Genomic DNA, 15,288 nt, shown 5'->3' on the forward strand with positions numbered 1-15,288 from the left:
TTAATCTCATTAATGCCTCTGGTGTGCAGATGGCTGTCGGTTCACGCTGGATACAAACACGGCGAGCAGAGATTTTCTGTCTGTGAGGAACAGGAAGGTGTCACACACACTGCGGAGATGGGAGCCATATCCTGATCATCCAGAGAGATTTGAGTGCTGGCCCCAGGTTGTGTGCAGAGAGAGTGTGTGTGAGCGCTGTTACTGGGAGGCTGAGTTCAGTGGGTCTGAGGGGGAGGGAGGGGTTTATATAGCAGTGACATATAAAGGAATCAGCAGGAAAGGATAGGGTTCTGACAGTGTATTTGGGGGGAATAAAAACTCCTGGAGTCTGAGCTGCTTTAAACCCAGTTACTCTGATAAACTCGGTTATTCTGTCTGGCACAATGAGAACCAAACAGACATACCTGCCCTCCCCCCCTACCGCAGAGCAGGAGTGTGTGATGGTGCTGGTAGAGGAGTGTGTGTGCGCAGGGTAGGAGTGTGTGTGGACCATCTGGCCGGCACTCTGTCCTTCTACAGCGTCTCTGACTCTGACACACTGACCCTCCTGCACACATTCCACACACACTTCACTCACCACAGACCCCTCTGTGCTGGATTTTATGTGTGGGAGTCCTCCTCAGTGACCCTCTGCTAACTGGAGTAGAGACACACACACACACACACACACACTCACACACACACAAACATGCACACATACGTACGTGCACACACACAAACATGCACACACATGCGCACACACACAAACATGCACGTGCAAACATGCATACGCACACTATCACGTACACACACACACACCACATTCACATACCCACTCACACACACACACACACACCACACACACTCATATACACATACACACACACATCCACACACACACACATACTCTCACACACACCCTTTCTCTCTCAGTCATGCACACGCACTCACAAATACACACGCTGATGTACACTCATGCACACATACTCACACACTTACACACACATTCACACAAACACACACACACACACACACACGTCGACACACTTGCAACCTTCCTTGACCAATACCTTACCACTGCAATTTCAGCTGTGCCCAGTATTAGCCTCAGTACAGCTTAAACCCTGTACATCTTTTAGCAGGTTCAGGTTAAGCACTCGCTATTTAAATGTGATTTTTTTTTTTTTTTTACATTTTAATACATTTATATTGCAAATGTTCAAGGTGTGTTTATGTACTTTTGATTATTAAAACATTAATATAACATTGAGAGTAATAATGCCAAAAGATGGCGGAGTAAAATGTTTTTGAAGTAATAATTCTGTCTCCTGTATCTGCATCTTTTTTAAAAGAATCCAGTGGCTAACTCCTCCACTTAAATGTGCATTTTACTAGTTTTTACAGTTGTTTTCATTCATTTTCACAAGAGTTCCAATGTGCAAATTTCTGTGGGCAAATGCAGCTGATAGGGAGAATGCAGAATAATCACTGCAGTGTACTTATTTCATTTCATTACTGTAAACAATGATGAATTGAGTTTCCTTATTTATTCTGTTAGGATTCTTTTTTTTTTTTTCTTGCTTTAATTTTCTGTATTTTCAGACAACAATCTTCAATGATTAAACCTGAATAATAAAAGTATCGGTGTGATGTGTTGGTGTTATGATTTATTATTGTGTGATGTATTGAACTCCTGTGACACAATAGTACTTATTTCATATTCTGTATGGGATTATGTTTGGGCTCAATATGAGTAGATCAGCATGGGGCTAAAATCAGTTGAAGCAATTAAATTAATTTACAGTAGTGGAAATAAAATCTGTTATAAGAAAAGTTGTGTAGTGTCTGATGAATGCTTGCTTCTGTTACTGTAGTGTAACCACAACTCAATACATTTTGAAAAGTCACTGCTTGTCTATTGAGCTGATATATTTATGTTACTTCTCAGAGAAATTGTTTTTCTGTAGGTTTGAACCTGGACCTGCTGCACATCAGTTGAATGGATTAGACCACTAAGCCAAAATCAGGGCAGAAGTCTGGTTTGCATGACATCCAGTCTCTGAGATGTTCCTGAGACCCTGCAGTTTTTCTCATTTTTTCAGATGCATTTCTAATATCTGCAGTTACACATTACAAATGCATTACAGTATGTTATGATTTGTCTCAATGTGGAAAACTCAATTTGCCAAACTGACTGGCAAAGTTCTTACCCTAAGACACTAATTGCAGTACCTACCAACAAAGTTGACAACTCTAAATCACACTCAGTTTTCACAATACAGTTGTCTCGTATTAGTACAATGTTCCAATGCTTATTGCTAGACATGCAGATTGTGAAATGAAGTCAAGATGTTTGCAGTCCTGTCTCGTCACTTCCAGCAACATTTCCCAGGTGAGTCGCGTAGCAGCTTGATTGGTAATCCCAACATAAAAGGCTGTTTTACAGCACTACATTCAGCAGTGTGTGACAACATGTAGTGTATGACGGGGTGTAGCACAGTGGGTAAGGAACTGGGCTTGTAACCGAAAGGTCGTAGGTTCGATTCCCGGGTAGGACACTGCCGTTGTACCCTTGAGCAAGGTACTTAACCGAAATTGCTTCAGTATATATCCAGCTGTATAAATGGATACAATGTAAAAATGCTATGTAAAAGTTGTGTAAGTCGCTCTGGATAAGAGCGTCTGCTAAATGCCTGTCATGTAATGTAATAACATGGAGCAGCCCAATGCAGTTGATACTGATGGATGGGTCGTGGCTGTGACTGAGGTTGTGGTCAAGCAGGTAGAAGAAATATTGTTGTATCGAATGAATTTAGAGCCACAGTGATTGACCATGTCATAAATCCAGGCATAGCAATGGGAGAAGCTGGAAGGATTGTAAGGCCCAACTTAAAAATGTAAACAGTGGCATCTAATAAGAGCTTTTGGACTGAACATTGATAAGTCAATAATTGCAAAATGCGATACTGTAATTACATTACAGGATTGTTGTGTTGGTGTCATTTTATATTATTTCTGTTCCGTGATGAGCCTGTAAGCCATGCTAATCATTTTTATTAGAGACCGCGCAACTCTGTTTTTCCAAAATGCTGGCTTATTCCACATGGGGGAAAATTGTGTTTGTGTTAGGTATTCCTGTGGCAATGTCTGTTCTGATAATGTGATTATTTTTCTTCTATCAGATAAGGCCTGCTGGTGCAAGTTTGTAATGTTGCATTTGTATGTGTTATTTTTACTGTTTGTGTGTCAAATGTCTAGAGTGTAAATGTTTCTGTTTAAATGATTGGTTGAATAACACATATCACCGCTATTTTCACCGACCATGTTAAACGTACTCACTTGCGCGTCTCAGCTCCAAAGGCATGCTGATGTTAAACCCATATTCCAATCTGTTTGAAATGACACAAATTCTGCTTAGCCTGTTAAAACATCAGACATTTTTTTTACTTATTATTGTTTATGCCCTGCACCTGAACAAATTAGATGTGCCCATTCTACTGTACCATCTCCGTTGTAAGCTAAGAAGTTCCTTTCAGCTGACTACATCAGAATCTGTACTTCTGGAATTTTATGAGAGCTTAAAATGTACAATATTGTTAATCAGAAATTATATCTGGGTGGGTAAATTGGTGGATATGCTGCAGAACATAGAACATGGGGGGGGAGTCGGCAACTGCCCACTGCACCCAAAACAGCACCAGAGGTGGTCTTCTGGATCAGTTTGAGCCTCTTTGTGTCCCTGGAGTAGAGGCTCCCAGCCCAGCACACACAGGTGTAGAACAGGACACCGGCCACAATGATCTGGTAGAACATAGCCAGCATCCTGCTACGCACACCAAAGGATCGTAGCCTCCCCAGAAAGAAAAGCCTTCAGTCTAGTAGGGCCTCCAAAGACCCAAACCACAGTATTAAACCATCTATCTATGTGATCAGGAGAACATGGTGTATATGTGTTTGTGCATGTGTATGTGCATGTTGTGCATGTATGTGCGTGTGTGTGTATTGATGCGCTGTGTACGTGCTCTGTGTGTACAATAAATATGAGCATCTTCAGTGCATCAACCAGTGCATTTTTTTTTTAAAATTACATCCCCATCCTCATGCTAAATGGATTTTAATAAAACCATTATGTGCCGTGGCAGGAGCTGGAAGTGGTCGAAAATATCAGAGTATTTACTTTTGCTATCAGACCTGTGGGCTGTATTGGAATACTGCAAATACAAAGTGGATGCATTCTGCCATCCAGTGGTCATGTGACGTTACTACAAGACACTGAACTCCAGTGGGTGAGACTCGAGGCAGAAGTTGGGAGTTTCTAAAATGCTGACTGCTTACTCCGGTTCCCTTTGTTAATATAAACATTCTTATAAAAATTTTAAAAACTAGGCATTAATATAGGAAATCAGGAAGGGTAAAATATTTTTCATGGCACTGTACAGGAGGTAGGGAACAGGTTTCCTTTAACAGGCTTTAATACAAGCGGCACCAGGGAGAACACTACACAGCCTGCAGAGGAATTCTCAGAAGTTCGCTAATGCCACGCACCAGTATGGAGTATATATCTTAACAGAGGACTCATGTGCAAGAGTGCACTTGGGACGACCCTGAGCTGCATTCCAAATCCTCTCCGTAGCTCTCCATCGCTCTTTTTCTCATCGCCATGGTAACTGGGAATGTTACCTAGACTGGGACAAGGCCACAGGCCTGGGCAGAAGGGGCCCCAAGAGTGTATACAGAAATACAGAAACATACACTTCCCTTCACTACCTTAAGCCTCCAAGCAGCTGTACACTGCAGAACCCCAGTCTGAAGTGCATTAATCACTGCAGGTTTCCCACTGAATCTACAGGAACTGAGGCAGAGGCAGTGAAAGAATGGGCAGTGATTCACTATGTCCACTCATATAGACATGAAAAACGTTTTTTGATCGATCAAACATTGAAATATTTCTAAAATATTTTACTTAACTGCTACATCTACTGCAATTATTAGGACATGAGAACACCTGTGGAGGTGTAGAAATGACTGTAAGAAATATAACACTGCAGTTCTTCTAAATACCCACTAGATGGTAGGGAAGTTCAGTTTCACACTGAGTTGTTGTCTGTTGGGCACTTCCTGGCTTGAACCATAATTTTGTTTGGCCTGTGATAAAGACAAATAACAGAATCTGTGTAACAAGTACTTTAAGCAATAATAATCATTTTGCAGAGCTCTGAGAGCTAGTCTTGTAATAAGATGGATTACAGGAGCTTTCTGTGGTCAGACCATCACAGGCATCGGTATGAAGGTTGGCTGTTCGTGTATTACTGTTGCACTATGAGTATTGTCAAAAATTTTCATTATTGCAGACATCGTAAATGGTTGCATGTTTTCACTGGTGTGCAAGAACAGAAACATGAAGGGACCGTCTATGTTGTGTAAAATTATAGATTCAGTCTTGGTTTTTAACATCTGTGGATATAACTAGTAATTCTTTCTTTATTAGGAGTATGTGGTAACAGTGGCCATGACATTTGTCATTGAGATCAGATTTCTCAGATCAGATTCAAAATACAAGATATAATTGACTATTCAATAGTCCGTGTAGGAGTATGCATCTTCTACACCGTAAACTGTAAAAAATCTTTTACACTGCACAGTCATTCATACCTCCATATCACATTTATTATTATTAAAATTTAAGGGCCACGGAATCATAAATGACTTTTCCTTTGTATTTTTTTCATTGAATCTGATCCCCTCAGACATTACATTACGTTACATTACATTTATCTGGACAATTTTATCCAAACGGCACACAATAAGCGCATACCGAAAATTCATTGGAACCACTATAAAACACAGGTTTGATAAGATACAATACCTTGTACAGTTACTCATAGCCATGAACACATTTAAGTCCAGTACACACAGTGAACATTACCCCTGACCTAAACCTATGCTGTCAAACTAGGAGGCAGTACAAGCTACAACATCAAGACAATGACACAAGGCACAATAAGAGCTGAATGGAGGTACATGTAACATGAGTGGCACAGGAGATACATGTGTAGCATGAAAGAGGGGAATTTAAGTGATAGAAATGATCCGCAGTGTGGTGATAGTTAGTTAGTCCAGGTATAGTCTGAAGAGATGAGTCTTCAGACCACGGCGGAAGATGGGCAATGAGGGAGTGGTTCGTAGAAGAAACCTGACCTGACTCCACAAGTGTAACTCCATTTTAACATCAATCAAATAATGGGCACTGATACATAATGTACAATCATACAGATACAGGCCAAATATGTACTCTTTTGGTTACAGCTCACTGATAGCATGTCTGCTCAATCGTTCTATTTCATTATACCTGGCTGTATTTTAAAGGCCTTTTTGACAAACATTGGGTTTTAAATATGTTAATGAGTGAATCCAATTGAAACTCGAAGTTGATTATCATTGACAAAACTTTTTATGACAAATAAAATGCAGCTGTTGGCACTCAATAAAATTTTTATAAATTAATTTTTAATTTTTAAAATTTTCTGGCCCTGATCTATTGTATAAGACATCTAGACACAGCCCAGAAAGGTCTATAAAAGCTGCCAACGCCAATACAAGGACAGGTTAGAGACTCAAACAGAAAGAGAAAGAGACAGCCTCTGTTATCTTTGGCATGGCGTGGAGGCGATTTATTCCATACAAGGCGAGATCAGATGGGGTCAACGGTGATGAGGACTTGCCAGACCAGCTGAACTTGTTTTGCGCCCATTTAATACCTTTTTATACTCTCCGACTCCAGTTCTGAGGCGCTGTGGGAAGCCCCCCTCCTCCTGCCCCGCACCCCGTCTTGTGTGCTCCCCAAAAACCCCCCGCTCCCAAATGTGTGCTGCTACTCTATATGTTCACAGAAACAACAGGCCAAATGCTAAAACCCTGCTTTCCCACATTTGGTAAAGCATTTGACTATTTTTTCATCTTTAATTTGGTTTCCTCAAATGTGTAAATATTTCCCTACCAGACTGAATCCCTCAGTCTAAGTGTATCTGTCAAAAGCAGTTTTATAGAGTCCAGGAAGCATATATAAAGTTTTCAAATGTTGTATTAAAAGCAGTTATGCATGCATTTGTTATCCTCAACCCAGCCCATACCTGTTTATCCAGTACGTCAGATCAACCAACATGAGCCCATGTTCAGCACAGGAATGCTGTGTGTCTGCTTACGTGATGATATGAAGAAGTCATAAGAGAAAAACAGAATGGCTGTAGGATGGTGTTTACTCTGCTCCTGTTGTCTGTCATGTGAAATAAAGTATTTCAAACTCAAACACCAATTTAAAGATGTGAAGAAAGAAGAGGGAGTAAAAGAAGGAATAAAAGAACTGAGTAAGTAGCCTGTTGCGGAGTGAGATGGAGAGAATAGAAGCTGCTGAAGGGGTGTGGGGAGGAATGGGAATCTGCAGGTATAATGAAAATAACACCCTTAATTCAGTAAAACAGAAAACTGAAAATAAATGGTGTGGTTTAGGTGTAACAGATTTTTACAAATTTCCCATTTGGGGGAAAAAAAATTAATTTACAAATTACTTTTAGAAAGTTTCTAATTTATTAAGATATTTTTTGATATTTTATGACCATTTTACCTCACTGGTATGACAGAGGTACCAGGCCATCATTTGATTAAAAGGGTACAGTCTAGACTACATTTTGACAGTGACACTTGTTACTGTACACTGTTGCCGGGTCAAGTGGGACACTGTTGATTGCAGTTCTGTTTGCATTTGTAAGTGTCTGCAAATCACTGGCTGCTGAAAAACAAATTTCTTAAAAATAAACTTTAACAGCATTTAAAAAAAATGTATTTATCCTTAATTTAATTAGGAAAAACACCATTGAGAAATCTCATTTGCAAGGGGGACCTGACATAAAACACAAAGTTACGAAGTTAGAGTGTTCAAATATGTATGTGTGTGTGTGTGTGTGTGTGTATGTGTGTGTATGTGTGCGTGTATATGCGTGGGTGTGTGTGTGCGTGTCTGTGTGTGTGTGTGTTGCTGGGGCCTGGCAGGCTGTGTGTTAATGTACTGTGAGGCTGTGTGTATCAGGTTGCTGTGTGTGTGCTGTTTGCGTGTGTGTGTGCGTGTGTGTGTATGTGTGTGTGTGTGTGTGTGTGTGAGTGCGTGTATATGCATGTGTGTGTACATGCGTGCATGGGTGTGTGTGTGCATGCGTGCGTGTGTGTGCGTGTTTGTGTGTGTGTGCGTGTTTATGTGTGTGTGTGTGTGCATGTGCGTGTGTGTGTGAGTGTGTGTGCATGTGTGTCCGTGTATGTGTGTGTGTGTGTGTGTGCGTATGTGTGTGTGTGTGTATGTGTGTGCGTGTATACATGCGTGTGTGTGTGTGTGTGTGTGTGTTTGTGTGTTGCTGGGGCCTGGCAGGCTGTGTGTTAATGTACTGTGAGGCTGTGTGTATCAGGTTGCTCTGTGTGTGTGTGCATGTGTGTGTGTGTATGCATGTATATGTGTTTGTGTGCATGTATATGTGTGTGTGTGTATGTGTGTTTGCGTGTGTGTGAGTGTATTTGTGTGTGTGTGTGTGTGTGTGCGCGTGCGTGTGTCTGCGTGTATGTTGCGTGTGTGTGTGTATCTGTCCACAAAGCAGAAAGCCTATATAAACAGGCAAGGTGTGAATGAGCATGTTTGCCTTAAAACTGGCATAGATGATTTTAAACTCGAGTCTGCCCGATTCTATGCAATTTTCTGGATTTCCGGGATGCGTTTGGAACATTGACTCAGAATGTCATGATAGATTCACTCAAGGAAATCCATTTGCCTCAGGTATACATTGATATAGTTAAGGACATATATAAAGACTCTGTTATCCAAGTGATCTGCGGTAAACAGCTCACGTGTCCAATTCCTCTCCAAATGGGTATTAAAACAGGCTGCCCATGGAGCGCAGTGAACTTTGTGCTGGAAATTAATTGATGGTTACAGTGGGTGAACCAGTGCGCACCCCCCAATGTTTTTTCCCCGAACCCCGTGCAAGGTTATGCAGACGATGTACTGATATGTTCCCGTCAAGAGGAAACTATTAAGAACATGCTCTCCAGAGCCGACTCCTTTTTGGAGTGGTCAGGATTAGAAGTCAAACAATCCAAATGTGCTGTGTTTTATGAGAGGTGGAGTGGGGGGAACCGCTGGTATCGTGCAAAGTCAGACCGAGATCCCATGTTTAAAATAAATGACGAACCGATCAGAGTTTATGCACGCAATGAAACGTACAACTATCTTGGTCATAAATTTAACATCGCCGGTGAATGGAAGGGGCAAGTGGGCAGCATAATTGAAGAGTACACGTCTAGGCCCGACCTGATCGACTCATCTCCCTTGCCATTGGTTATGAAGTTGGAAGCTATTGGACAAGTGGCGCTGTCTAAGGTACAACATCTTTTCCCCAATGTTCATATACCAAAGAAAGTCCTCCATGACCTGAACAACAGGACTGTGCAGTGGGTAAGAGAGTGGTTTGTTCTGAGCACTCACACAACCCGTGACATCATTTTCCACAGCCAACGTGAGGGAGGATTAGGGGTACCAAACTTTGAATGGGCATGTACGTCTACAAGACTCGCTCATTTACTAAATATGCTCAGCAGCGATGACAGAACAGTCAGGGAGCTCGCCAGAGCCTCTTTCCTCCTTGATCTAGAAAAACGCATGGTCCCACGAGCGAATGAGCAGTCATCCAGTTTCCTAGGATTTAAGAGAAAACCTAGTGGAAAACTGGATACCAATGCAGCCGGTTTTGGCGTTAATTCAGACTGGCCAGACCTGAACAATCCATGCAACTGGACTGGTGTTTCTGTTGAATGGAAAGGAGCCGACTCTGAGACCGGGAACGTTTCTAGGACTGTGATTACCGACCCGACAATCTCCGTGAGCGCTACAGTGAGACACGACGGAATTACAAGCGCGCTCCCCATCAATGGCGCGCGAGCTCATTTGCTAGCGCTTAATCAGCAGCGGCGGCAGCAGCACTGGATGGGACTCCGGCTACAAGGGAAGCTTGCTTGCCTCCCGTCAGCGGATCACACTGTATCGCATACAGTTTTTAAAAATGCAGTGATTGATGAGGAAATCCTCATCTTCACTGTAAAAGCACGCCTCCAAGTGTTACCAACCAAACTCAATTTATCCATTTGGTATCCTAATAGCCACGACCCTTACTGTTTACATCATGGACATCAACAGGTTGTCGAATCAATGTCACATACACTAAATGGTTGTTTCTGCTATAAAGGGCTGTTCATAGCCAGACACAATTGAATTGTTAATATTATATCTAAAGTTGTATCATCCATTCTCCATCCAACTGCTGTGTTACATATAAACTCCACTGTAAAACCACAAATGTTTCAATGTAATAATAACCTCTATCAATTTTCAAATGTAAGTGCAAACAAACCTGAGCTTACTGTGACTGATGAGAACCACAGAGAGGTGTTCCTACTGGAAGTAGGCTGTGCCTTCGATGCAAGCCTAGAAGAAGCATTTCTTACTAAACAGTTAAAATACCAGCCATTATTACAAGCCATAACAACACTAGGGTATAAGTGTCAACTTCTAGTTTTTATATTTGGAAGCCTTGGCCATGTCCACAGGCTTGTGGTCAGAGGTCTTAGGATAATGGGGCTGGCAAAATGGAGAGCAAAGCGACTAGCAAAATATTGCTCAGTTTCCTCCGTTATAGGCAGTCGCAGTATATGGAGGAGAAGATGTTTCTTGTACCCATAATGTTTCCTGCCGGTGAAATTGAGATGCAAATGTCTAACCTGCACTTTGTTTGCTTTATCCCTACTGGTGTGCTTTGTGCCACTCAAGTGAAGGACATCAGACAGCAACTGAAATATATTTGGGCCCTTATTGATGTATTTTATTAATTTTATAAATGTGGACCTAAATAAATCAAAATATGTGTGCGTGCGTGCGTGCATGTGTGTGCATGTGCGTGTGTGTGTGCATGTTTGTGTGTATGTGTCTGTGTGCATGTTGTGTGTGTATGTGTGTGTGCGTATATGTGTCTGTGTGCATGTTGTGTGTGTATATGTGTGTGTGTGTGTCTGTGTGTGTGCGTGTGTGTGTGTGTGTGTGTCTATGGCTGGGGCCTAGCGGGCTGTGTGTTAATGTACTGTGTGCATCAGTGTGCTGTGTGTGTGCTTTGTATACAACAGCAATGAGCTTCTTCAATGCGTCCACCAGTGAATTTCTTTGAAATTGCACCTCCATCCTCATGCTAAATGGAATTTAATGAAACCATTATGTACCGTGGCAGGAGCTGGAAATGGTCAAAAGTATCACAGTATTTTTTGACAACTATTTTTATCAAATCTCTGAGTTTGTTGGAACACAAAGCAGATGTATTCTGTCACCTGGTGGCCTTGTGATACTACTGCAAGTGACTGAACTCCAAGGTTGAGTTTCAAGGCAGAAGTTCACAGGTTCTCAAGAGTTCACTGATCTGAAAGTAAATTACAATGGAAAAAAAATGTAGAGAATCATCAATGCTGTGCTTCACCTTGTGTGGAAAGTGCAGTGGGTCCATCTTGTTTTTAGAATTCTTGAGTATAAATGACAGCAGTGTTCTCTACAAAAAATCTATTGCAAGTGAGGTCAGAGTGATCATGCTGGCTTTTTAACATGATTGGACAGTACTATCCTTTATAAGTATGTGATTACAGTGTAACATCAATCAATGAAACAGGCAATTCGGTTTAAATCTCCCTGTTGCAGTTTAAATGTCTGGTTTGGCAGGCTGTTTTTTTGAACACATTGACAGGAACATATTTAAAGCAGGTACAATTGTGAGGTGGTGGCACCTCTCACTGACAGATTTCTGTGGGTTAATTGTCCCTGATGAGGGTCAGGTGTGTGAGTGCTATGGTGAGGTGATGGCACCTCACACGCATTGGCTCTGAGTTAATTGTCTCTGATGAGGGTCAGGTGTGGGAGCCCTATATCTAGCCCCTGGTTTCTGGGGTTCAGCACAGACTCATTGTTTGTCATGCTCTAGGTGTGTATGTCAGGGTTCTGTTGTCTTCCCCCTTGTTGTTCTCCGTTGGGCCGCCAGATGGCGGCACCTCGGTTTGTGTTCAGTTAATTGTTTTATTGTTTTCTATTATCCAATTATTAGTTGCGTTCTGTCTCGTGTTCCCCTCCCTGTCTGTGGCTTGATTGTTCATCGTGCCCTCCTGTGTCTCGTCTGCGTCTTTCTATTTAAGTCTCCCTCTCCCCGACTCAGGCGCTGGAATCTTTTGCTTTGCCTTGTCTGGTTTGTACCTGGTTTGCTACCTGCTTGTTTGTTCCTGTTTCTGCCTGTTTTTCCCATGTACCTGTTTGCCTGCCTGTGCCCTGCCTGCCCTGTTTTCCTTCGTTTTTGGGTTTTTGTATTTTTTGTTTTTTGTAAATTGTTTGAAGATTTGTTGTTTGTAAGTTTCGCCCTGCAAGTCCTTTGTTTTACTCTGCGTTTGGGTCCATTCCCGCACCCACTCCTGACAGTGTAGGGGTGTGAGAATCCACAAAATTACTGTGTTGATCCTATCTGCGAGATTTGACCATTTAGTTTCTTCTCCGAGCTAATTCACTCTTAGCGCTGTGGAGGACATTTTGCCCTCGTCTGTTTAGTTTTCCTTTTCCGACCTGCCAGGCTGAGTGTCATTTTCTTTTGTAAGTTACTCCACTCTGTTTTCCAAGTGGGGTTTTACTTTCTGGGTAGCTGCGCTGCGGCGGTGTTTGGTTTTTTTAGTTTTCTGAGTCCACTGACAGAAGATTCAGTGAGTAGAGGGAGCGATTATTTAGCGCTCTTTATTATTTGGTGTGTCCCCTGTCCCTTTCAATCGCTTGCCGGTTTTTGTGGTTACCCCTCGGGGTTAGCTTTTAGATCCCCTCGGTCCGCAATTGCGTCCCACCTTCCACTGCTGTGACAACAGTAGGTAAACAGGACAATACCAGGTCAGACCTGTTTCCCACAGTAACAGGTTTTATTAGAAGCAGCACCAGAGAGGTATACATGCCGCAGCTTGCAGAGGAATTCTCAGAAGTTTGCTAATGCCATACGTCAGTACTTTTATTAACATGAACAAGCTTGTCTGAGTAAATGTTTCCCTGTTTTAACTACATCAAGCACCCATGTGATGGAGCCAGAACCATGACATGACCTTATGTTTAATCTTGATGCTTTGCTTAATCAAAAGAAATCACCTTTGGAATGATAACAAGCCTACACATTAATGGATTATTTTACTCTGCTTGGATGAGAAAAAGAAACATTTACCAAATTTCAGCTTCTGTGCATATATATTTTGTAATGGAATAGAACACAAAAACTGTTTTTCATGCCGGAGGAAGACCTTTCATAAGACGCTCTGACATGCAGTCATACGAGCGCCCAAGGGAGGTCGCTAGAGAGCGATGAAACACAGATCCTTGTCTGACTGAACCCTCCTGTAGCCTGGGTGACACAGGCACCAATCGTGCGTCGCCCTGTGGAGCTACCGGCCACAATCAGCACTGGCACGGTCCGGATTCGACCCGAGGCCATGAGGCTCATCCATGCACAGCGTGGTGCCTTAACCAAATGGGCCATCCAGCAGCCCCAAGCCTAATTTCAATAAAACAACTTATCAGCATCCATAAGAAATGCAGACTACCATACAATGTGCCAAATAATCACTGAATTGATAGGAACCACTCAAAGCTGGTACATGAGGTAGAAAGGAAATCATCAGGTCAGACGACATTTTCCCACTGTAACAGACTTTAGTACAATATGCACGAGGGAAATACCCACTACACAGCATGCAGAGGCATTCTCCAAAGACTCATTAAGTTGTCTCAGTCTTGATAGTAGTTTCTAAGCATCACACCTCATATGGTCACATCTCACAAGCATGAGTCTCTGTCTGTGGTCACACATGAATGTTACATCACTAATTAGGCCTCTCAGCACACAACATAACAGCACATTATAGCACCTGGGACGGGGGCGGTATATCCCCATGGTGGGTGCCAGAGCTTTTCGGGTCCTCTCAGGAGTGCACTCGGGACGGCCCTGAGCTGCATTCCATCCTCCCATCAGCTCTCCATCGCTCTTCTCCCTCATCGCCACGGTAACTGGGAATGTGGAGACTGGGACAAGGCCACAGGCCTAGGCAGAAGTGGCCAGGAGTGCATACAGAAATACAGAAACATACACTTCCCTTCACTACCTTAAGCCTCCAAGCAGCTGTACACTGCAGAACACAGTCTGAAGTGCATTAATCATTGCAGGTTTCCCACTGAATCTACAGGAACTGAGGTGGAGCAGTGAAAGAATGGGCAGTGATTCACTATGTCCACTCATGTAGACATGAAAACTGTTTTTCTGACCGATCAAACATTGAAATATTTGTAAAATATTTTACTTAACTGCTACATCTACTGCAATTATTAGGACATGAGAACACCTGTGGAGGTGTAGAAATGACTGTAAGATATATAACACTGCAGTTCTTCTAAATTCCCACTAGATGGTAGTGGAAGTTCAGTTTCACACTGAGTTGTTGTCTGTTGGGCTTGCACCATAATTTTGTTTGGCCTGTGATAAAGACAAATAACAGAATCTGTATAACAAGTACATTAAGCAATAATAATCATTTTGCAGAGTTCTGAGAGCTAGTCTTGTAATAAGATGGATTACAGGAGCTTTCTGTGGTCAGACCATCACAGGCATCGGTATGAAGGTTGGCTGTTTGTGTATTACTGTTGCACTACGAGTATTGTCAAATTGTCATTATTGCAGACATCATAAATGGTTGCATGTTTTCACTGGTGTGCAAGAACAGGGACACTGATGTTTTTTATTCTGAAGAGACCCTCTATGTTGTGTAAAATTATAGATTCAGTCTTGGTTTTTAACATCTGTGGACACAACTAGTAATTCTTTCTTTATTAGGAGTATGTGGTAACAGTGGCCATGACATTTGTCATTGAGATCAGATTTCTCAGATTAGATTCAAAATACAAGATATAATTGATTATTCAATAGTCCGTGTAGGAGTATGCATCTTCTACACCGTAAACTGTAAAAAATCTTTTACACTGCACAGTCATCATACCTCCATATCACATTTATTATTATTAAGATTTAAGTGCCACGGAATCATAAATGACTTTTCCTTTGTATTTTTTTCATTGAATCTGATCACTGAGACATTACATTACATTACATTTATCTGGCAGACAATTTTATCCAAATTGGCACACAATAAGTGCATACCAAAGGTCATTGAAAC

The 15,288-nt window shown here is 41.9% G+C and overlaps 2 protein-coding genes and 2 long non-coding RNA genes across 7 annotated transcripts in view; 2 read left to right on the top strand and 2 right to left on the bottom strand.

The window, feature by feature from the left end:
- Positions 1–962, bottom strand: part of LOC135242464 (uncharacterized) — an 18,540-nt gene extending 17,578 nt beyond the window's left edge. Inside the window, exon 1 of the long non-coding RNA XR_010326356.1 lies at positions 855–962. This is a non-coding gene — a long non-coding RNA (uncharacterized LOC135242464). The remainder of the gene's footprint in view (positions 1–854) is intronic.
- LOC135242400 (protein NLRC3-like) overlaps positions 1–15,288 on the top strand; it is a 1,894,071-nt gene that overhangs the window by 1,520,719 nt on the left and 358,064 nt on the right. The window lies entirely within an intron of this gene.
- Positions 1–15,288, top strand: part of LOC135242452 (uncharacterized) — a 152,199-nt gene that overhangs the window by 124,544 nt on the left and 12,367 nt on the right. The gene's annotated exons all lie outside the window — the stretch shown is intronic.
- The window catches only part of LOC135242408 (NACHT, LRR and PYD domains-containing protein 3-like), a 421,399-nt gene that overhangs the window by 78,437 nt on the left and 327,674 nt on the right, over positions 1–15,288 (bottom strand). The window lies entirely within an intron of this gene.

This window comes from Anguilla rostrata, chromosome 16 (genome assembly GCF_018555375.3).
Source record: "Anguilla rostrata isolate EN2019 chromosome 16, ASM1855537v3, whole genome shotgun sequence".
In the NCBI taxonomy this organism is placed as follows: domain Eukaryota; kingdom Metazoa; phylum Chordata; class Actinopteri; order Anguilliformes; family Anguillidae; genus Anguilla; species Anguilla rostrata.